Source organism: Branchiostoma lanceolatum, chromosome 12 (assembly GCF_035083965.1).
Source record: "Branchiostoma lanceolatum isolate klBraLanc5 chromosome 12, klBraLanc5.hap2, whole genome shotgun sequence".
NCBI lineage: Eukaryota > Metazoa > Chordata > Leptocardii > Amphioxiformes > Branchiostomatidae > Branchiostoma > Branchiostoma lanceolatum.
In genome coordinates, this window is record NC_089733.1 from 17,587,363 (window position 1) to 17,610,510 (window position 23,148).

At 39.7% G+C, this 23,148-nt stretch overlaps 1 long non-coding RNA gene across 1 annotated transcript in view; it reads right to left on the bottom strand.

The window, feature by feature from the left end:
• Window positions 1-268: 268 nt before the first annotated feature.
• The window catches only part of LOC136446623 (uncharacterized), a 42,145-nt gene continuing 19,265 nt past the window's right edge, over window positions 269-23,148 (bottom strand). The window contains exon 3 of the long non-coding RNA XR_010757610.1: window positions 269-1,032. This is a non-coding gene — a long non-coding RNA (uncharacterized lncRNA). The remainder of the gene's footprint in view (window positions 1,033-23,148) is intronic.

Genomic DNA, 23,148 nt, shown 5'->3' on the forward strand with positions numbered 1-23,148 from the left:
ATTTTCTACCATTTTTTGTTTATATTTCTAAAAGTTAAATAATCACATAGATGTTTAGAAATTATTATAAATAAAGAGGTTTTTGTACATTTACTTTCAAAATATTTCTAAATTATCTAATTAAATTCAAATGAATTAATATTTTTGTATTTGATCTTTTAGAAAAATTTAGAACTATTGCCAGTCAGATATTCTTTTATTAGAAATTTTTCAAAATGATTACAAATATTATTATAAAACCCTCACGGTGACTCGGAATGGACTCTATTTGATGTCTTCTTTAAATGTTACATCTAGAAAAATCTGCAAAAAAGACAAAGTCAGGTGAAAATCAAAGAGATCTAGAAACTGTACAAATCATTTATGGCATTCAGAATAAGTCTTGATGATTTAGGGCAATGAGGATACTACTATCATGTTTTTGACATAATGTAACAAGCTATTGCCTTCACTTGCAGGCTAGTTCCAGCATTATAGAAAATTGACCTCCAGTACTTTTGCTTGTCTAAACTGTTACCATATCTGAACAACTCAATGTTGAGCATTTTTCCTGGTATCACAGATAATCTCTTTAATCAAGAAAACACAAACACATGATCAACACACTAGTACATGCACAAATCTATGCTATCAAGTGGCTGTTTCTTAAATGTATAATTTGATTTGTTCCACTTTATTCCTCTGCAAATTTGAAGCACTTATGTAGGATTGCATGTAGGCACACAGTCTGGATTGATTACATGGACCATACAGGTGTAATGGGTGTGGTGTTGTGTTGCTAGGCAACAATGACAGGAACACTCCTAGATGACTCTTCGGAGATCTATGTGTATGGTAATTTGTAGTCCCATGGCCTTCAGTCCCTTCCAAAAGACAGGTGTAGCCCCAACCAAGATGTCCTTCCCTGGATTGAACCGGGGTCTCTCAGTTAGCCAGTAATCGGAACCAGGAGCTTAATCGTGAGGCTGCTAGAGCTCGTCTGTGAGGCTGCTACCGGTTGAGCTACAGGGACATCCCTCCCAACATCCTCACCTGTAGGAAAACAGGAAAGTATGTCAAGGTCACAGAAATGTCACGGTATCATTTTACTTACTGTGTCATCTGACTGTATCATCATTTGACAGAAACTGTCATGTGACTCATGTATACAGAGAGGCTACCCCCTTCCAGGGGGTATAATGTTTCAGACTGACGTTTCAGACTGGTTCTCCAGTTCCTCCCTTTAGTCTCTGGGGAAAGACAGCGTCTCAAAATCTTATCCACTTGCTTGAGTAACTGTCATTTGGCAAATCTAGCATTTTTGAAAAAAATCCCAGAACCAAGAAATCAAATTTGCGTCGCCTTAACATATAAAAAATATGAAATTCTACATCAGTTTTGGAATGACTGACAAAGCTGGGGGAGAGTTTGATGGGGCTAACAGTGACGATCTGCCCCACCAACCTCTGCTTGGAGAGTAGGGGAGAGTGACATCATTGCTGTCTGGGTAACATCACTGTGGACAAGAGCAATGAAAGGCCAAGGTTGTATTTCTGTGTCTGGACCATATCAGACTGACAGTTGGGATTATATTTCATATTTCATCACTATCAAATTTCATGAAGACCTTTTTTTTTGTAAAAAAGAAAGGAGCTATGGGCCATGCTCTCTAAGACATTTCTCAGTGTGTTTGTCTACATCATCTTCTTAGATGATTGTGAAATATTCTGCACTTGTTTTAGGGTGAACAGATAGAATTGTACATATCTTAAAGGGTTTCTTTTAGAATAACTTGTCCTCTTGTCTACAGCATCTTCTTAATAGATTGTGAAATTTTTTTTTTCTTAACAAATAGAATTACACAAATCTTAACACTTTTTTGGAAGGATTTCTTTTGGAATATCTTGTCCTCCTGTTCTGTTTCTTCTATCCCAAATAGTTATGTCACTTAGTGTGTCAAATTTAGCGCTACAACCACCCAATTGGCACAGTTCAACCAAAAGGCCTTTATAGTCCCCAACCCTTCTACACATTAAGGAAGCTGACAGCTCAACTGAGAGAGAAGAGTCCATCAGGTGCCATCCTACATGACAGGACGATCTTCCGCTGACGTGTGGGGGCACGCCCTCCTCTCACCTGGTACCCAACTGTCCAGGGAGATAAGGCATTAAGGGCTGGGCCTGTCAATGTGACATTTACGTCACTCACCTCAGGTGACAACGATTGGTAGCTCTTACTTAGTCTTATGGCCACACCAATTTGATTTGTTGGTTCTCGGGTTTAAAGAAAAAAAGATGCTTAGCTGGAAAAAAATACGAGCAACAACAAATCAAATTGGTGTGGCCTTAAGTCCTCCCACAACTTATGTTGTATCAGTTGGCAAGCAGTGTTCCTCCAGAGTTTTCTGTTTTGTGCATTTACTTCCATCTCCCTTGTTGTTTGAAATCATTTCCCCCGTCCTTTTGTGCTGTGCTTGTTACACTCCATCCAAACACTGTTAAAGGCAATCAAAGCAACATTGAGGGCCCAAAAATGGAAATAAAGTTTGCATCATGGACGTTGCTATACATTGTGAGTGTTGTTTGAACTAATCATGCATAGAAATGACTGAATAAATTGACTTTCAAAATACGATTTTTGGGCCCTAATATTGCTTGGGTTTCCTTTAACTCATCCGAAATGCTATCAGACGTGCTGGATCCATCCCCCGATTCGACACGCCTACGTCCTCACAGAGTTTTGTGCTACTTCTTCCATCTCCCTTAAATTGTTTGAAATCCCATTTTTCCCAGTTCGTTTGCGCTGTGTTTGTTACACTCCATCCAAACACCGTTAACCCAACCGAAATGCTATCAGACGTGGCTGATCCGCCCCTCGACACGACGCGCGTACGTCCTCACAGCAGTTCTGACAGGTAAGGCCAGGTGTGCCCCCAGCCAGCCTGGGCCTGCCACGCCTGACACAATCCAAACAGACACTTCCCTGCCACACACACCCTCACCACGGCAGCGCCTCATGAATTATAGACAACCGTAAGTGCGGCGGGACCCATTTTCCCAATCCACGCAGGGATGCCGATAATGCACCGCCACAGAGATAAGGTCCGGCCGTGGACGGCTCGCTCCATTACCGCGCCGGCCAAACATGTGTGGACTCCTAACTGCCAAATTAATTTGGGGTTGGAACCTGCGTGCGATTGAGAGCGGTGGTAATCCTCCCTCCCGGTGTCAGGGCTGTCCTAACCGGGGATGATTTGCTGTGACAGTGCCCGTACTTGAGCAGTATTAGCTACGTCCACAGGGGAGACGGGTGCCCCTTTACCTGATGATTTTATAGAGAGATTAACCTGTAATCGCTTGTGCTAAAGAACTGTTTACCAGAATTGTTTTTGATTGCGAAGGTAAACACGTGTAGTTTGCCATGGAGACGGGTGCCCCTCTACCTGATGATTTTATAGAGAGATTAACCTGTAATCGCTTGTGCTAAAGAACTGTTACCAGAATTGTTTTTGATTGCGAAGGTAAACACGTGTAGTTTGCCATGGAGACGGGTGCCCCTTTACCTGATGATTTTATAGAGACATTAACCTGTAATCGCTGGCGCTAAAGAACTGTTACCATAATTTTTTTTTGATTGCAAAGGTAAACACGTGTAGTTTGCCTTGGAGATGGGTGCCCCTTTACCTGATGATTTTATAGAGAGATTAACCTGTAATCGCTTGTGTTAAAGAACACCATTGCAAAGGTAAACGTAATAAATGTCCAAAGATACAATATGTACTTTATCATGAATGTTTAATTGTGTAACTGGTTTTATACACTGTCAGCAACTTGTGAGAGTATCAATAACATTTCTATTATATAATGTCAATATTGAACATCAAAAATAAACATCAACAGTTTACCTACCACTGAATGTATTTACTTGTAGAAGTTCCTAACGGGTGAACATTTAACTTTCAAACTAGTCAATTCATTCTTAAACACCAAGTTTTGCTTTTGAAACATCCCTATGTAGCATTGCTGAAAACAGTCCAACAACATTTATCAAAGAAACGTGACGGAAGGCTAAGTAAAAGACCTGAGAAAAAAAAAGAAGTCATCTTCCTAACTGGAAGAAACCTCTCCCATAACCAATTCTTCTTCATCTGTCTCTTCCATCTTTAAATCAGCAGAGTAGTTCACAATTCTAGCACTTGTTGATCCAATGCTTTAGTAGAAAACCTTTTATACTTTAACGTTTCGACAAATCGGGGATGACTTGTGTAGGAGTTGACATCGCCGTTCACTAACAGAATACTTCACAATTCTAGCACTTGTTGATCCAATGCTTTAGTAGAGAACCTTTTATACTTTAACGTTTCGACAAATCGGGGATGACTTGTGTAGGAGTTGACATCGCCGTTCACTAACAGAATACTTCACAGTTCTAGCACTTGTTGATCCAATGCCAGATCCAATGCTTTAGTAGAAAACCTTTTATACTTTAACGTTTCGACAAATCTGGGCTGACTTGTGTAGGAGTTGACATCGCCGTGACAACAAAAGTAGATCATCCGGTTATCACGGCTCATCATCGTGTAGGGATAATCTTCTTCCCCTCATCTCAGGATGAAATAATATGCGTCAAAATTACGATAAGACTCAAATGTCATATTGGCGGATTAATGTCATGCTCGTCTGCCGTGAACAGGATATAATGAAGATCAACTTCTGCTAATATTTGTTGGGAACGAGGAAGAGAAAGATAGGGGAAGTATTAGCGGGGATTAGATGGAATACGAGACTGTCAGACGATGGAACCTAATATCATTTACACTTGGGAACAAGGCTGATAAGGAATCTTGGGGTGAATGTCTCGTATTGGAATTCTTTTCTTCACAATTTGAGAAACATTATTCCAATAATTGAGTCGTTGGTTTTTTTTTTTTTTTTTGAACAATCATTCTTTTTTGTTATTCTCTTTTTTGCAAAGAGATGAACGTGTTAACTGTTTCAAACACTAACTAGACTAGACTAGACTTGTACACACACCGTGAACCTAGGCTAACCTTTTTTTATCGTAAAAAGGGGAACATTATTCCGATAATTGAGTCGTTGGTTTTCATTTTTTTTAAACAGTCATTATTTTTTGCTATTCTCTTTTTCGCAAAGGGATGAACGTGTTAACTGTTTCAAATACTAACTAGACTAGACTTGTACACACACCGTGAACCTAGGCTGACCTTCTGTAGTAAGCAGATGTGTTAAATTGTGTTTTTATAGAATTAAAATTTGGGTAAAATGGTAAAATTAAACAAATGTTAACCTGAACCTTGAGTACTATTACGTAATAAACGTTTTTTGTTAAGTACCATTTGTAAAACATGTACGCAATTCAGCTTTGGCTGCAAAGACAGTTTTCAAAAATTCACTTGCCCTATCCGGTAAGTACATAGAAAATTACTTGCCTGAACCAACTTTTCACTTACCCGAAATCTAAATGACATTTTTCTGTGCATTTTTGGTTGCAATAATTATGAATTCTGTTATTTTTCAATAGAAACGTCTTTTTAAGAATGTTATTCTATCATAATGTGCTTGTCTTCTCAATAAACCTTTCACTCATCCTGTATGTGCTAACATTACGACATCGGCGTGCTATCTTGGCTGTTAAGTTGGCAATAAAACTGTCGTTCAGGAAAAGGACTTGGGCATCTAAAAGGTGCAAAAGACAGGAAACGCTTTTTCAAAGTGACACAAATTGCCGACAACGCAGCTACGCCAAATGTGCCCAAACAAGTGTGTAATTACAACTTATTTCATCTGTATTGTAGGCAATTTGACACGTTATACACTCTTTCACGCACATTCAAACTCAGTGTCATTGGCAAGGCGTTGCTCATGAATTTTTCATAATTGTCTGCTGACATCTGTCTGAGTTTTCAAAGGGAATTTGATTGGCCTGCATTTTCACACCTGCATGATGAAGTAACCTGTATCAAATTATCTATATTCTAAAGCAGTACAGGTGTGCAGATGGCATCTGAATTCTTAAGGGCGGTTACTGGGAAACCTGTTGGTGATAGTGATAGAAACCATACCTAATGTGAATATATCTTCCACTCAAATACTTATTAACATATCTTTACCACAATTTTACACTAGCCTTACTAATGAAGTTGCTAACTGGGAGACCCTGGTTCAATCCTGGGTCAGGACATCTCAGTTGGGGCTGCACCCGTCTTTCGGAAGGGACATAGAATGGGGGTCTTGTATTCGTTGAACAAGGGACCGGAAAAGGGGAAGGGCTAGCAAACCCTCCCAATAATAAAAATGTATGCCCTGCTACAAAACTTATGTGCTGCTGGCACTACAAGGGTCTGTACAAAACCCTTCCACTATGAAACAAGCTAGGAGCCTCGCCCTACAGATTTTCCTAGATAACTTACCCCCAATCGACTACCTCAGTTTCACCCTGATTGATGCACAACCATGACAAAAGATGGAATAATTTACACCCTTCCCCGTGTAGTTAAAATAACCTGTCAGACAAAGTGTTATACGACTGTCAAAAACTGCCTGATGTATAAAAGAAGCCATCGTTCAAAATTAATGTTACCAACAAGTTAACCATGCCACCACAATCTCTGGGTCATGACTTGTGTTTTTCGTCAAAGACAGAGTGGTCCCAGGAGTATATCACACTTCATACAAATCCTAGTCAATTATAGAACACATACACACACACATCCTTCACCTTTTGTGTACAGGTGAAAAAAGGTAAAGATAGTCCCAAGGCCTTTTTAAAAGGCAGTAGGGGCAGTGAGTTGTTATGTGGGAAGGTGGAGCCCATCCCTCTCCTTCCACCGCGTTTTACCTCCCCAACCGAAGTCAGCTACCCACTTTTTTTTACACCTGGATGGAGTGAGGAAAGTTGTGTGAGGCATCTTTCCCAAGGACACAATGTCTAGCAAGGAATTTATTTATTTCAAGTACTTTTGTGTACAGGTGAAAAAAGGTAAAGATAATCCCATAGCCTTTTTGAGGCCATAGGCACAGTGGGTTGTTATCCACTGTGTCTAGGGCCTCAGGTATTGATTGGAAAGTGGAGCCCATCCCTCTAGCCTGAGTGTCATCCTGTTTAGTTCCTGCTCTACCTTGTGTCATCCTATTCCGTGAAGGTAGAGCCTAGAACTAAACAGGATGACACTCAGGCTACCATCCCCCTAGTTCCACCTCCATTTGCCTCTCCGACCGAAGTCAGGTACCCATTCTCTTACACCTGGGTGGAGTGAGGAAAGTCCTGTAAAGTGCCTTTCCCAAGGGCACAACGTTGGTGGCATGTGCGAAGATTCGAACCTATGAGTTCTAAGGCCAAACACCCTATAAAGCATTATGCCAACACGATGCCAATGAAAGGAAAAGACCAATCCATAAAAGCTACATTTAATATGGGATGTAGAATGGAAAATTGCGTAATACGGGTGGTCTGGTTTGTGTCTGATCCAATCTATGTAATTATTCTACTGTCTAGATAATCCATGTAACTGCAATCTAACAAGAAACGGTTTTGCCTCGGACAATTGTGGGCAAGGCCAAGACAATCTAATTGGTTGTTGGTTTCAGGCTTTAAAGAATCAAAGATTTTTTGTAAGTATATGTGTACACATTGTCCCGGTTTTTATCTGATTCTTGTTGTGACCCATGTATGTCCATATTCTGTTAGTATATGAATTTATAATTTATTTTGGAAAACCAATTAAGAGAGAGAAAAAAAAAGAATTAAAGAAATAAAGAAATGCTGAATGGAAGATGAAAATGAAAACAGAGTCTAGAAGTAAAGTCTGATTAAAAACAGTTTCTGGGAAGAAATACAGTGAAAGTAAAAGTGATCTCAATCCAGTTTAGCTCACTGAAGAGCTCTTCTTCCACTGGTTGTGACAGAGAAGACAGACGATATGTACAGTATTTACAAGTTCATTGTACAGGGGAAATTCCCCTAGCTCTTTTCAAAAAGTACAATGAACAGTGGACCACGGCTTATAATGTCTTGTTCAGTACAGTATCATAAACCTGTACAAGTGACCACCTCTATATAAGGACCACCTGGCCAATGTGAGCACCTTTTGATAATTCTTCCCACTGATTCCATTAACACAAGCATTCAGAATCCTGTCCGTAGTGACCACCTGTCCACAAAGACCAGATTTTATCAGTCCCCTGAGTGGTCTTCTTGGCCAGGTTTGACAGTAGTACCAAAATTTCTGCTTTCTCCGAACAGAAAATATCCTCAAAGAAGATAGTTTCCAAAAGATAACATCTTTCTGACATCAATGCCAACGGTGCTGTCACAGCCTTCCCTGGGGATCACTTCAGAGACCCTTTTTCTACTATTATATCGAGCATCCTTTCATTACATCTGCAATTTATGCATCAGTGAAAATAACAACCTACCATTACATGACAATCTAAATTGTACCCTTTCCGAGTACCAAGTGTAACTTCCCCATGCAATTTTGTACGCGCCCTATACAATCATGCGATTTTACGATATTTTCAGGATCAAAAATAGGGTAGAAAATGCAGTTATTAATATCAAAGTATAGCCTATAGTCTCAATTGCCTATAATATATGAAACTGAAATTATGTTATTTTCTATGAGCTCAGCGTAAAAATACACTATTTAACTAAAATAATCTAAGATCACAAAAGTGTTGATTGTAGTACTTCATATGTCATATTTTTACACATCAGAGTTTTCAAGGAAATCATAACACATATAGAATCATGTCAAACCCTTTTAGACCCTTTTGTGGTAACTACAACAATATCTATTTCTGACTAACACAAACAAACAAGACACTGTATCCTGCAGCTGAAGGCTTATTATAGTGCTTGTTTACATATTTTTCTTCCTATGAACTGACACATCAAATTCTGAACAGTGCAACATTATTTGGTAACAAAGTTTCACTCTAAGGCTAGATTTTATCCCTGAAATATGGCCGCATTTTCAATTGCAAACTGTGGAATAATTCCTTTTAATTCATTTCCAGGAATAATTACAGAAGAAAAAAAGTTGAAGTTCTGCTGTAGTACCAAGGTCACATACAAGGGGGCCCAAAATCGGCCTTGAATTTCGGCTTCACAACACCTCCCCACACACCAAATATCATCATAATCCATCCAGAGGTTCTTGAGTTATGCTGGCTACAGTAGTCCGGAAACACAAACAGACAGACACACCCAAAACAATATCTCCATTTTTCATGGAGATAAAAATAGATGAAGACATTCAAGTAATATCCAATGTCAGCTCTAGACGTTAAACCGGATAGTGAGTGAGTGCCCCAAAACTTCAGCAAAATCTGAATGTAGCCAGATGAAATCCACCCTTCAAAATGTGGGACATAGCATTTCCGAAGATTGAAAACTTCAAAATCTCCAACGAAAGCATACCCTAGGCCCCCCTCCTAGACTGATCTAGCATTCAGTGCTCTAAAAAGGCCTGATATACACAAGGACAATTTCTTAACATACAGTATTAGACATCAGCGAACAATGCCATCCGTTGCTGTGTAAATCGGCGCCCGCGGCGGCGTACACCGGGCATGTTTACGACCCGCCGTAACCTACCTCCAGGGTAGACGTACAACTGGCAATGAAAACGCCGTCGGCCCTACATTTGCTCCATCAAACCACCAGAAGAGGTGAAAATCTAGAGCTGCACCTGACCCACCCTTTTTCAGCCCTTAACTTCCATAAAACGGTGTCAAGACCTGTTACCATGTAACCTACACCCTCTCATCTATCTCTCTACCTCATCCCCGCTCCATCATCTGCCATCTCCTCACTGTCTCCACATACATCATCAGGTAACTTCATCCTTTATCACACCTTTTCAACTAGCCTGGAGTCCAGCCTTCTTAGCTGACAGATCATCATAGATAAAACATTTACATTTTGTGTGTTTTGTGGTCTGTTAAATCACTCCATATAAAAGTCTCCATATAAATCATCAGGTGCATTAATTTGTAACTTCATCGTTTATCACACACCTTGTCAACTCTAGCCTGGAGTCCATCCTTCTTAGCTTTGGTCTGCTCCCAACGTTGCTAGTGAGAGTAGACCAAAGCTCAACAAGGCTGGACTCCAGGCTATTACCAAAGATTTGACAGATGACTCCACGAATTTCATAGATAAAGAAAAAGACACCATTCTTTTACATTTTGTGTGTTTATCGTCATTTAAATCATACTTTTACATCTTATCAAGGGTCACACAAATACAATATTGTTTGTTGTACGGTTGATCTGCGATCGCCGTCTAATGGAAAGGTGGGAAACACACACACAGGCATCATACTGCTCTGTACTAGGTCCTATAAACTGTACATTGAATACATATATACATTCAATAAATGAATAAATACCGCTACTTCTGTTTATGAATATCAATAAAATTGCTGTACTTAAAGTCTCCAATGTTGATTCTTATGTTACTTTGTATATATTATCAACATATTATTGTTGTTTTAAAAGGATTAATCTTATCTTTTGTCTTATCTTCTTTTATATTTTTCATTATTGCACACAATTTAGTGCACAAGGGTTCAACCCAAAGCTATTGATGCTCAGAACCAATCATCATTAACACTAACTGCAAAAAATATGGTCCCCATTAAAAACACATTTACTTCTTCAAACAAATAGATAGACATCTATTTGATTATCATATGTAATGACCTTCAGCACAAAATAGCTGACCTTGACACAAATATTGTAAACACCTTTTGTCCATAAAATGTGAAAGAAATTAATTATTCAACATTTCATGACACGAGGAAAATAAGCAAAACAAAAGATTCAGCAAAACACTATAAATACACAGTTGACAACATGCTAGTACTTCGGGAGATAAAGAATGTCTTGTTCATAATAGGACTGGAAAATAAAGATAGAAAGAAGACAGGGCAGCCACCCGTTCAGCCTCAGGACTGTAAACCCAAGTGACATGCTACACTACTCAGCCTCAAAGATTGGTTTCACAGAAATACATCATCCTACTTCTGCCCTGGGGCAACTTGAGGCGACCATTCTTTTTTCCGCACGCTACGGTAAGGCAACCGCCAGATCTATCTTTCTCCTGTCGCTCCGAGCAACGTTTGATTCATGCCTTAGTACATCTCCAATGATATATTACACTAACACACCATCGCCGTGGTGATAACTGTGATAAACGACACAACAAATGACGACATGAGACTGCTGACTGTATACATATATACAAGCAGACGACAACGTTTAAGCTAATTTAAAAAGATTTGCGGGTCAGTTCTAGAAGAGGGACTGGGTGTCCTTTGTTTGTAACCACTAGTGATATATGGTTCAGGGTCACCAGCGCTGACAGTGTCTAATTTGATACATGTACATCTCCAATGATATATTACACTTATCACATCATCGCCATTGTGATAATTGTGATAAACAACACAACAAATGATTGCTGACTGTATGATATATACAAGCAGACGACAACATTTAAGCTAATTATTTTCGGAACGTTTAAGCTAATTCAGAAAGATTTGCGGGTCAGTTCTAGAAAGGGGACTGGTGTCCATTGTTTATAACCAGCAGTGATATATGCTTCAGGGTCACCACCGCTGACAGTGTCTAATTTGATACATGCCTTAGTACATCTCCAATGATATATTACACTTATCACATCATCGCCATGGTGATCACTGTGATAAACAACACAACAAATGATCGCTGACTGTATGATATATACAATCAGATGACAACGTTTAAGCTGACAGAAAAAGACTTGTGGGTCAGTTCTAGAAGGGGGACTGGTGTCCTATGTTTATAACCAGCAGTGATATATGGTTCAGGGTCACGACCGCTGACAGTGTCTAATTTGATACATGCCTTATAGTACATCTCCTATGATATATTAAACACATCATCGCCGTGGTGATAACTGTGATAAACAACACAACAAATGATTGCTGACTGTATGGTACATACAAGCATACTACGACTTTAAAAAGACTTGTGGGTCAGTTCTAGAAGGGTACTGGTGTCCTTGTTTATAACCAGCAGTGATATATGCTTCAGGGTCACCACCAGTGACAGAGGACCTTCAGCGCCTAATTTGTGAGGTCAGGGGAGGATGACCCCTGTAAACAGTAGCATCTTGTCTAGCTGCCAGAACAGTGGAGAGTTTGGTGATGAATGTTGTCCTCGGTGTGAGTGGGGTTTCCCCAGACAGAAGGGTGTCTGACTGTCTGACTGTCAGGTCGTGGCGCCTGGGTGAAATATCTCCATCCTGCTTCTGGGGGGAGACACCATTAGGGGAACAGAGTTAGGATCAGGAGACAATCATAAGTCTTCCTCCTCTGACTCGGTGCCAAGTTCTGGTTATGGCAGACAGCTGAACAAGGAAGGGTACTTGTAATCTCCAAGCAGATCTATCAGTAGGGCCTGCATGGGGGGGTCCCGACAACGCTCTACGCTAAATTCGGAGGGCCGGCTACGTAATACGCTAAATTCAGAAAGCCTCCCTACGCTCTACGCTAAATTCAGAAAGCCCCCCTACGCTCTACGCTAAATTATGGAGTGGTCGGCAACGCTCTACGTAAAATTAAAACGGCCGATTACGCTCTACGTAAAAGGGGCAGTATCAAAAGGGCCAACCAGTTATCTCCGGTGGTTTTTGATACAGGTCGGCCCTTTTGATACTGTCTTGCCACCTATAGATCTGCTTGGAGGGTATCTGTGCATGGTAAAAATTAAGACTATTTGCACTTCATTGTATTGCAAATGCAGAAATGTTTGCAGTGGTTTTATGTTCACAATTTTCACAGTAAACACTTCACCGCAAACTTAAAACCACTGCGAAAAGTTTTGCCCGTCTAGTCCCCTTGTCTAAGCTTTATGTACAGTACATTGTACCGTACATTGTACACTATTATGAGGCACCTGTTATGGTAAATATGCACAAATACTGACAAGGCACAATTGAACGTACACCAGATCTTCAAATATCGAATACATGTCTATCAAGAATGAACTCAAATTAAGGAGTCATTATTTACTGACAGTACTGTAACTAAAAATATGCGACCAAGCAGAGCAATACGGAAAATAGCAACGTTTGTTGACTGTTCTTGCATTGGAAATAAGTTTTATTAACACCAAAGGTTCTGGTAACAAGTGAAAAAATTGATATAATCTTGATAAATCTTGTGACAGATACTTCAAGTTGGCAGATAGAAGCAAAACAAGACTTGAGTTCTATGCATTTCCCACTTGTCTTTGCCATTGATTGGCAGCGCAGCTAAGGTTAATAAACTAAAAGGTCCTGACAAGGAAAAGGTTTTAGGGTGAGCGTGACTGGCAGAGGCACTGAGTCTATCAAACAAGTGTACTGCTGGCTGGCAAGACCTATATATAGCCTGGGTACCATCCTCCACAGCAACTGCTGGCTATCCTCTGGTTACTATGGTTACTACGAGGAATGGCATCTAGGCAAGGCAAGACGAGGACCATGAAATTGATGAAAAGGTATTTTTGTAAGATTAAAATGACAATTTTAACAACGAATATTAACAACATGGGCTCCCAAACAATGAGTGGGACGGAAAAAAAATTGTATTGGAGACAGCCCTTAACATGGAACCTGAAAATCCTTGTCTACAGACAATGGAACTTGAACATCCTCGTGGAAAGAAAAGCAGACGGTGGATAACCCGTATAATAATGAAAGCAGATCTGCAATGGATGTCACTTGAGGACAGGAGAACAATGTCCAGACTTTGCATGATGTACAAGATGACTAATAAACTTGTGGACGTACCGACTGATAAGTATCTAATGCCAGCTCAGAAGAGGACTAGAAATAGTCATGCTTTTAAGTACCAGAGTTATCAGCCAAGGATTGATGTGTTCAAAAATTCGTATTTCCCGAGAACCATAGTAGAATGGAACTCGTTGTCATCAAGTACTGTAGGAGCTTCATCACTAAGTAGCTTTCAAGAACGGTTGCAGTCAGATATGCAAAAACTAGGTGTAACAGACCGTTCGGTGTAATATAACCAGCTGCTGCCGCGCCGCGTGCCTGCAAAGCTGGTGTGTTACGCCTAATGGCAGTTATACCGGCTATATAGATACAGATACAGAGAGAACCCAGAACACAAATGGGTAGTGACAATCCTGCCAGGAACTATTCCCTATTTCTGGTGGGCTGGTATGAGCCAGCTGTCTCCCCCCATCTCCCTCCCCATGTATCTCCCACAGCGAACCCTGTCAACATCCCTGCCCACTCCCTCCTCATCCAGACAACCCAGGAATCTGTCAGCGGTAAATACCCCATGCATCAGCCTCTTGTCTTTTCCTTGACTCTTCGGTAACCTCAGCTCTACCTCGCTAATCCATCATTGTTAATTTACAGCCAGCGTAAACCGTGATTAAACCACCACTAAGTAGAGGTTTTCCGACAATTTGGTGCCTGGTGAATGAAAAAAGATTGATGTTCAAATTTTACCTGATTAAGATAATTGAACTCTGGCTTGTATGTTGATTGTGTTATCAAAACATGTTGATTATAATCATAAAACAAAGTTCTCTGGTAGTCAAGACATGCTAGCTTAGCTTGGGGGAACTTGCTTTTTTGATTGTGGTAAAATCTCTTATTTTTCACAAAACACAACTTGATAACAAGGCTCACTATAGCATTTTTAAACTTTTAATGCTATAACAGTTTTACAGTTCTTTCACTTGCTTTCTAATACATGACGTTGTATTCTCTTTCTTTGCCCATTTAAAATGCTAATACATGCTAAAATGTGACTTTGGGAATTGAACAATTTGTAGCTATAGGTTTTGAGAGAAAAGTCAGAACTTTGCTGCACTAAGTTAGTCAGTTGGAAAGTTGGTTTCAACTGTAGCGTGCATAGTCGAGTGGTTAATGACGCTGTCTCTGCAACAAGGAGGCATGAGTATGAATTCCACGCTACTGGAAAGGGTTGCAGTCCTCAGGACGGGATGTTAAGCTGTGGTCCACTGTTCATTGTGCTTGTCGAAAAGAGCTGGGGAATTTCCCTGATACAACGAACCTGTAAATACTGTACATAGCATTTGTCTTCTTTGTTACGACCAGTGGAAGATTAGCTCATTTGTTCATTGAGTTCATTTGAGATCACTTTCTTTATAACTATATGGATTATCATAGGATGTTTTTTTACAAATAACGTCTCATCACCCGATAAAATTCTCTGGTGTGGACTTTCCACACAGATGTCATTGACTACTGTAAATGTTTTTAAGTTTGCAGTGATTTAATTTTGTGGTAAGGAAAAAAATGGAGTGTTTGCGGTGATTTTAAGTTCACGATAGCACTATAGTCACATACTGTATAGTAATGAAAACACCAGCAGTTGTAGGTCACCGGAAAAGCGCAAACATAAAACCACCGCAAAAATTTCAAGAATTACAGTACTTATCGAATCAGCCTATGTCAACTTTATCTTTTCCTGTATCAATTTTTATCTCTCCATGTTGTAATGAGGGTTTAATTAAGGCTGTCCTGCCCCACATCCACTAACGAGCCTATAGTAGACTACCAAATCCCAGCCATATTCCACAAACCCCAGATTTGGGGGGATTACAGGAATAACTATAGTCATAACAAAGGTTTTCAGTAAAATCTCACATTCAAACAAAACCTAGGGATAATTTCATGAAAGACAAAATAAGGGACTAGATGGTAATACCCCTACTTTCGACTTTATCTACAATATACAAATGTACTAATGTAACGTTATTCAATTTGATTATAGCTTACATTACATACATTTGATAAAAGAGTCCCCTCATTAATTTGTCACTTTTGATAACCACTATATTTGTTCTTTTTTTTATACTGAAAAATAACTTTCCCAGAATTTTGAAAGGTTGCTTTGCTGATATAGTTTAAAAAGTTAATTGCAAAAAAAAAGCAAAAAAAAAATTAAGGTCCATTTTATTCCTGAGTAATTTTGGTCCCACAAGTAAAATGCTACTGTAACTTCATAATCATTTAAGGACTGTAATTCTAATTGAAAAAATTTAATTTCCTGATAGAAGGGGAAAGTAGGTTTTCTTTGTGTTTTAAGTTTGCAGTTGAAACAATTCTGTAGTACAGTAGCAATACATTGGAGAGGCACATTCGTGGTGTCATGAATGACCATTAATTTGTATTGAAGTCATCGCGAAAAATGCAAAAATAAAACCAGAAAGATTTACAGTATAAAGGAACGTTAGGCCCCAACAAGTAAACCCCCATTGACCCGAGGACTGCACTGCATGGTGTGACACAAACCCGTTCATTTGTGGTCTTCACCCATGTTTTGTCTCTCTGGACATATAACACAGGCCAGGATGTTTCCCCAAAGCCTTCCTGTGCCTGCACTTCATCCGACTAATCTTACCTTCCTAAAGGGACATACCATTTCTAACATACACAGAAAAAAAACAAGAACTTTTCGAACAATTAAATCAGTATGTCGACTCAATAGCATCGATATCGCTCAAGCACTGAACTAGATAATCAAAACACAGCAATTACAGGAAAATTTTCCGAAAGAAACTAGAACACATCTAATCTCTGAGATTACCCCTTGTGGACCAATAATGGTTTATCTTAGTCACCCCCATAAAATTAATCTTCCTGGAGACAAGTATTAAGACAAGGATTACCCCTCTAGTCAGAATCTATTAAGGATGGCTCCATCTGATGGTACTGATGGCTCCGTGTATTTTACCTGTTAGGCCACACCAATTTAATTTCTTGGTTAATGGATTTTTATTTTCAAACAAAAAAATAATGAAAACAGAGGGCTGGCCCAGCCTCCTGTTTTCTTGATTATTTTTTTCTGCAAATTTTTTTTTTTTAAAAGAAAAATCCGTTAACCAAGAAATTAAATTGGTGTGGCTTTATCAGATAGTGTTAGTAATACAATATCACTCAATCTTTCAGTCTGGTATTCATGGGGAATAACATAGAATTCTAGAAAGGGAAAAAAGGGACAGGTGGTTTAACTATCTATTACATATCAATTTTGTACAAGACTTACTTTACAATGAATGAAAGTGCTACCAGTATCAAAGCCTTGGTACCTTTACTTAGAATATGCTCAATGGCAAAATATATGGTGTTACATAAATAAAGAAAATCAATCGTGTTTAAGATCAGAAACGTTTCAAGAAAATTTTCAAAACATAGTTCATTGAATTTCCATTTGTACATTCTACAATAATGCATAATCCAAAATCTACGAAATCAATATGTACCTAGGTTGACGATGGATCATCCTACAAAATGCTCCAATTTTTTAGGGAATATGGATTCTAATTCAAACCAACAGATATGACGTTTCATATTCTAAAGTCTCATGAACTTAAACAAGTATTGCTTGCTTATATTCTAACTATCTAACTATTCTTGAGGTTCTGAAAAAAAACCCACAGCATAGATCAACAACAAATGTCTCCTTTCCTCTTAAAAACTGTTCTGACAACTCTACAAGAGAGACACCAATAGCATCAGACTCTCCAAACCATACAGGAAGTTGTAGCTTATAAAACAGCCTACCTGGCACCAGTCAACCTGACCTTGTATGTTCCTCTGCCTTCTGTCAAACACTGCGGAACCTGATTGGTCCAGACACATTCTATCTGCCCCTCTCGTCGCTTTGTCTCTCCGGATTGGATACGAGACCTGCCATTGGTGCTTGTGAACTTGTGGGTCCGATCTAAACACGGTCGGCATCATGAAGTATTTATGACTGTGGGCATCCTTCCGTCAGACTTTAGCGTACAGACTATTTGGGTGGGTAATTGAAAGCTCTCTATTGATTCAGGAGGTTATCTTTAATTCATACATTATTGTGCTCAGTCTTCTGGGCGTTTGACCCGACACATGTAGCTACTTGACCTCTCCAGGGGTCAAAGCGAACTGTTTGCCAAGTGACAACACCTTTATTGATAACAGCCATCTTTTCCTCAATGTGTCAGAACCAATTAAAAACCTCATCACTCTGAGATGATCCCCGAAACTCAAACACATTAAAGATCAAAAACCGATGAAATCTTACCACAATCATCCTCCCCTTTGCCACTAAAGGGCGAGAAAGCTTCCCTAACAAGTCATTTCTACTTGACAAGGTTCTCTTCCAGTGTTTTCCCATGACCTTGACCTCTGACCCAGAAGTACAACAGTACTAGGAGACTACTTCACATTGACATTGAAGGTAAGCCTCCATATTGATTCTATGCGATTATAGATGCCAGCTGCGATTGATCCTGGCTCTCCATGCACCTGCACCCTGCATATCCCAGCACAATGGATTAGGGCGAAGAGCTTGCAAGTATTAACTAATGGGAATCGACGTTCATCCATGGTTTTCCAAATCACAAAGAAATGAATACGCTGAGAGATTTTCTCTTAGCGCAAACACACGATTGATTCATCTGTAATCCAAATATTACATTAGAGAGGAATAAAACCCTTTCAAATGGAATTCCAGATGCATTTTTCTAACTGTCGGCACTCAGTTTCCTTCCTACGCTGGTAAGCAGCACCTGCATTCACACAAAGTGACGAAATCATTCCAGAATTAAAGTTATGAAGAGTAGCATCCATAAAGTAAACTATTGCTTGTTCATGAGAAACCACTTAGTTATCGTATAATCGTAATGAAGGAGGTATAGGATGGTTAATTGAGATTACCAAAGAAATCATACCACTCAACAGGGATTGTACAGTGACAAAATAGTTTTTTCCCCTCAATAGAGGGTTGGATTGGCCAAAATTTTAAACTTTACAAACAGCAAAAAGGATTCATTTACTGAAAGAATGAAAAGGAATTCATAACTGTATAAGTGAACTTATGTCAGAATTTTGACAGCCTCTAGAAGAGAAAGGCTGTCTCCAGAAATTTGCTTGTTGGCACGGAAAAAAAATTCACCCGTCCACCCCAATTATCTGGACTTCATGACATGAAATTGATGAAAATATTGTTTCATAAGCATGAAATGACAGATTTAACAACTAAAATTAACAACAAGGGCTCCATAACAATGAGTGGGGCAGGAAAACATTTAACCTCCATTTACATTAATCCCCCGGGTTATATAAATCCACCACTTTGAAAAACAGTGGGTTTGTTGTTTAAGAGATCTCTAGTGCAGCACCCCCAGGTATGCACAGTTTAGATATACAGGAGTGTGTTATACTGAGGGACATTATACTGGAGATCTGTTTGGACGTATCTTTTCAGGGTGGTAGAATTTTGTACCCTGGTTCAATGGAACTTATATGTTAGTAGAAGTTAAAGCTGGAGACAGCAGACTTAAGAGGGGTTGAAGCTTATAAAAATGGAAAAAAATAGTTTTCACGCAGGGCGCAAAACCCAGATATGAGAGGATGTTGTCCGTGAAATTGACTAAACCCGACCTAATGGCACCAGAAGGTGAAACGTGGCCGCGGGCAGTGCCTGTCAGCGGTCGTTACGCCTCATATGATGTCACCGGCGTACAGTCATGTCCACTTGGAGAAGAGTCAATCAGCCACGACACGCCTCAGGCTGGTTCATGTGTCTTACTGGCTGTTTCTGCAGACCTCTTAGGGTAAAGTATCCCAGACGTCTTGATAAGACGCATAGGGGTGATGCCCATCTCCATTTCTGTAGCCCTTTGGCCACACATTTGTGCACTACAGCAGGGGGCTGGTCCGCTGGTAGTGCTATGTGTTTAACTTCCATACTCTTTCCCAAATGCTGAGTGCTAAGCAGAGAAAGAAGTATGTACCATCTTTAGAGTCTTTGGTATGACCCGGCTGGGATCGAACTCACGACCTACCGTGTGCAAGGCGAACACTCTGCCTACTAGGCCATTGCACTGGTTTTAGGGTAGCTTGTAATGAAATGTCTGCAAGAGGGACTTGAAGGCTCTAGATATTGATACGGAGAACTGGGAGGACCGTGCAAGTGACCGTTCCAGATGGAGATGCACACTGAAATCAGGAGAAGCTAGACTGATGCACAGAGCAGAAGAAAAGCGGATCCGCAGAAAAGAACTTTGCAACAGAACTGAGTCAGCTTACAGATGTGATTTATGTGGCAGACACTGCCATTCTCGTATAGGGCTGTTTAGCCATAGTCAATGCTGTAGGGCTGATGTGAATTAGGATTTTACCACGGTCAATACTGACCAACAGAGGCCATATATGGTACTGAAATACACATCCATTGAAACTTTTGATGTTTGGCTTTCCCTTGCTTGATGTCTTTTTGTGGTACAATTTATCTATATTACCCTGCAATTAAGCCTGCTGAAGTCACTAAATTGTGTGCATCGAAAACAAACGGGACTTCAGTTCAGAGGGATAAGAATGATAGCCTCCGATGCAGACTCAACCCAGCTGTTTTCTTTTTCAAGTTATTGTTTTTATACTATTATATTTTTTTTCTCTCTTTTTCAAGTTATTGTTTTTATACTATTATATTTTTTCTTCTCTTTTTCAAGTTATTGTTTTTATACTATTATATATTTTTTCTCTCTTTTTCAAGTTATTGTTTTTATACTATTATATTTTTTTCTTCTCTTTTTCAAGTTATTGTTTTTATACTATTATATTTCTTTTCTTATTGCTGGCCGGGTTAGACTATCCCGGCCAGCAATAAGAAAAAAAATATAATAGTATAAAAACAATAACTTGAAAAAGAAAACAGCCGGGTTGAGTCTGCATCGGAGTCTATAAGAATGACTTCTTACTAACCCTTTAACTTTTGCCGGGAAAACTGCAAATTTCTTAGAAGAAAAACAAAACAGAGGAACACAGAAAATCAAAGTATAGGAAGGAGGAGTGATCGATGGAAATTGATATTGGTCTGTTCAGACAAATCTGTGTCGCCTTTTGACACTTTATAGAAAGCGTAACATAACATTTCCTGTGAAAAACACTACAGTTTATATCTGCTTGGGTTGTCTATTCTTCTAGTAAACCAGTTTCTCTATGGTACAGTTGAGTTGTTATGAATGGAGCCCATATAAAAGTCTCACTTACAAATTATCACCTAACGATGTCAGGCAGTTCATAAAACAGTAATTACCCACAGGGTGGTTAACGACCTGTGTCATTTTAACGACACCTCATTTTTCACAGGATTTATCTTCAAGTGGTTCTTGGGGTCCTGAGAAAGGTACACAAAATTTGTTATTAATCGAATCTTGTCATTGATAAAGAGACATATTTATCTTGGTTAGTTTAAAGCTCAGTGCTTTAGCTCTAGCTGTAATACTCTTTGGTCCACTGACGATGTTAAATCCACAGAATCTTGGATTGATAATAGTGATGATGGGTCTGCACATTGTATAATTGGGGGGGCTGAAAGTGTAAAAGAGCTGCACAGAAAAGATTTAGGAAAAAGTGGTTTGAGATGTACAAAAATGGTTAAAACTGTACAGGAACATACTTTGATGTAGCTCTCCTACAATAATCATGCGTTTTTGAGTTGGAAAAAAAACTCCAAAATTAAAAGCCTAAGACAAGCCACAAGCTTGCTTAAGCAAGATTACACTTTGAAAATTGTAAATTGAATTCACCAACATTACGAGGCTTGCTATACATTTCCAAGTTCAAAGGCCGACCACTTAGCCTCAAAGCATCGTCGTCATTCGAAGCTGCACTCGAAAACAAAACAAAAATCCAGAGAATGCCACGCAACGCCAACAACACTTATGACTCCACTGTAGCCGGTAAACCACACAAAGCACACCTCCGGAAAGTGACGCGAAAACAGTAAGTGATCCGGGGTGAAGAGTTCAAAGGCACCTAAGAACCCTGACCTAAACAGGCGACTTGAATAGAGGAGAACCCCGGCCACCCTTAGGGCAAAGTTATACTGCTTCACCAAGCTTCAAGCTGAGCAAATATTGAAAAGAACTGTGTACGTGTTTTTCCAAGACTGTCAAGGAGAAAAAAGTAAACAAAGAACGGAGATAAAAGACGCAAGTTTACGGGTCACAGTGAATTTTTCTAACACTTGTATGGGTGACAGAAGGAGAAAGACACTAATGGGTGTATTTTTAGTTGATCCAGTTGAATAGCTGTCCAAAAATAGTAACCATATGCATGGTTTCATTGTTGTCCACTTCTTTACTAGACCTTACAGGTATTGGAATGTTTTGGAAAGGAGGGTTATACCAGCTATAAGTATACAGATATAGAAGCTGGTGTGTTGCACCAAAGGGCGATTATACTGGCTATACAGATACAGAAGCTGGTGTAATATGCTGAAGGGCGGTTATACTGGCTATACAGATACAGAAGCTGGTGTGTTGCACCAAAGGGCGATTATACTCGGGCTATACAGATATAGAAGCTGGTGTGTTGCACCAAAGGGCGATTATACTGGCTATATAGATACAGAAGCTGGCGTGTTACGCCGAAGGGCAGTTATACTGGCTATACAGATACAGAAGCTGGGGTGTTACGCCGACTGGTGCGGTTATACCAGCTATACAGATACAGAAGCTGGTACCCTATGTTATGCTGAAGGGCAGTTATACCGGCTATACAGATACTGGGCTGTTACACCGAGGGGGGGTTATACCGGCTATACAGATACAGAAGCTGGTGTGTTACGCCGAAGGCCAGTTATACTGGCTACACAGATACAGAAGCTGGTGTAATATGCTGAAGGGCGGTTATACCGGCAATACAGATGTGTTTCGCTGAAGGGAGGTTATACCAGCTATACCGATACAGAAGCTGGTGTGTTACTCTGAACTTCTGAAGGTTGGTTATACCAACTAAAAAAAATTCTATGTACCTTAGTCTTGTATCTTATGTACGCCTTTATATGTATTTTAGTCATGTTTTAGTAAACATCTCAATGTGCTTTGTGAAAGTTTGTGTTGAATTTTGTATATTGTTCAACGACCAGGGCTAACCCTTAACAATAGCCTTCGGCTAGTTGGGTAGTCCTGGCTGAACTTTTTTCTACAGCCAAATAGATAAATGAAATCAAATCAACTGCCTGAAGATTTGACACCTCCCATGCTGTACTGTAACGGTTGTCCCCCTGACAGGGTTCCGGTGCCTGGGCAGAATGTGGCAGTGGATTAACTCTCTCTTCATGCC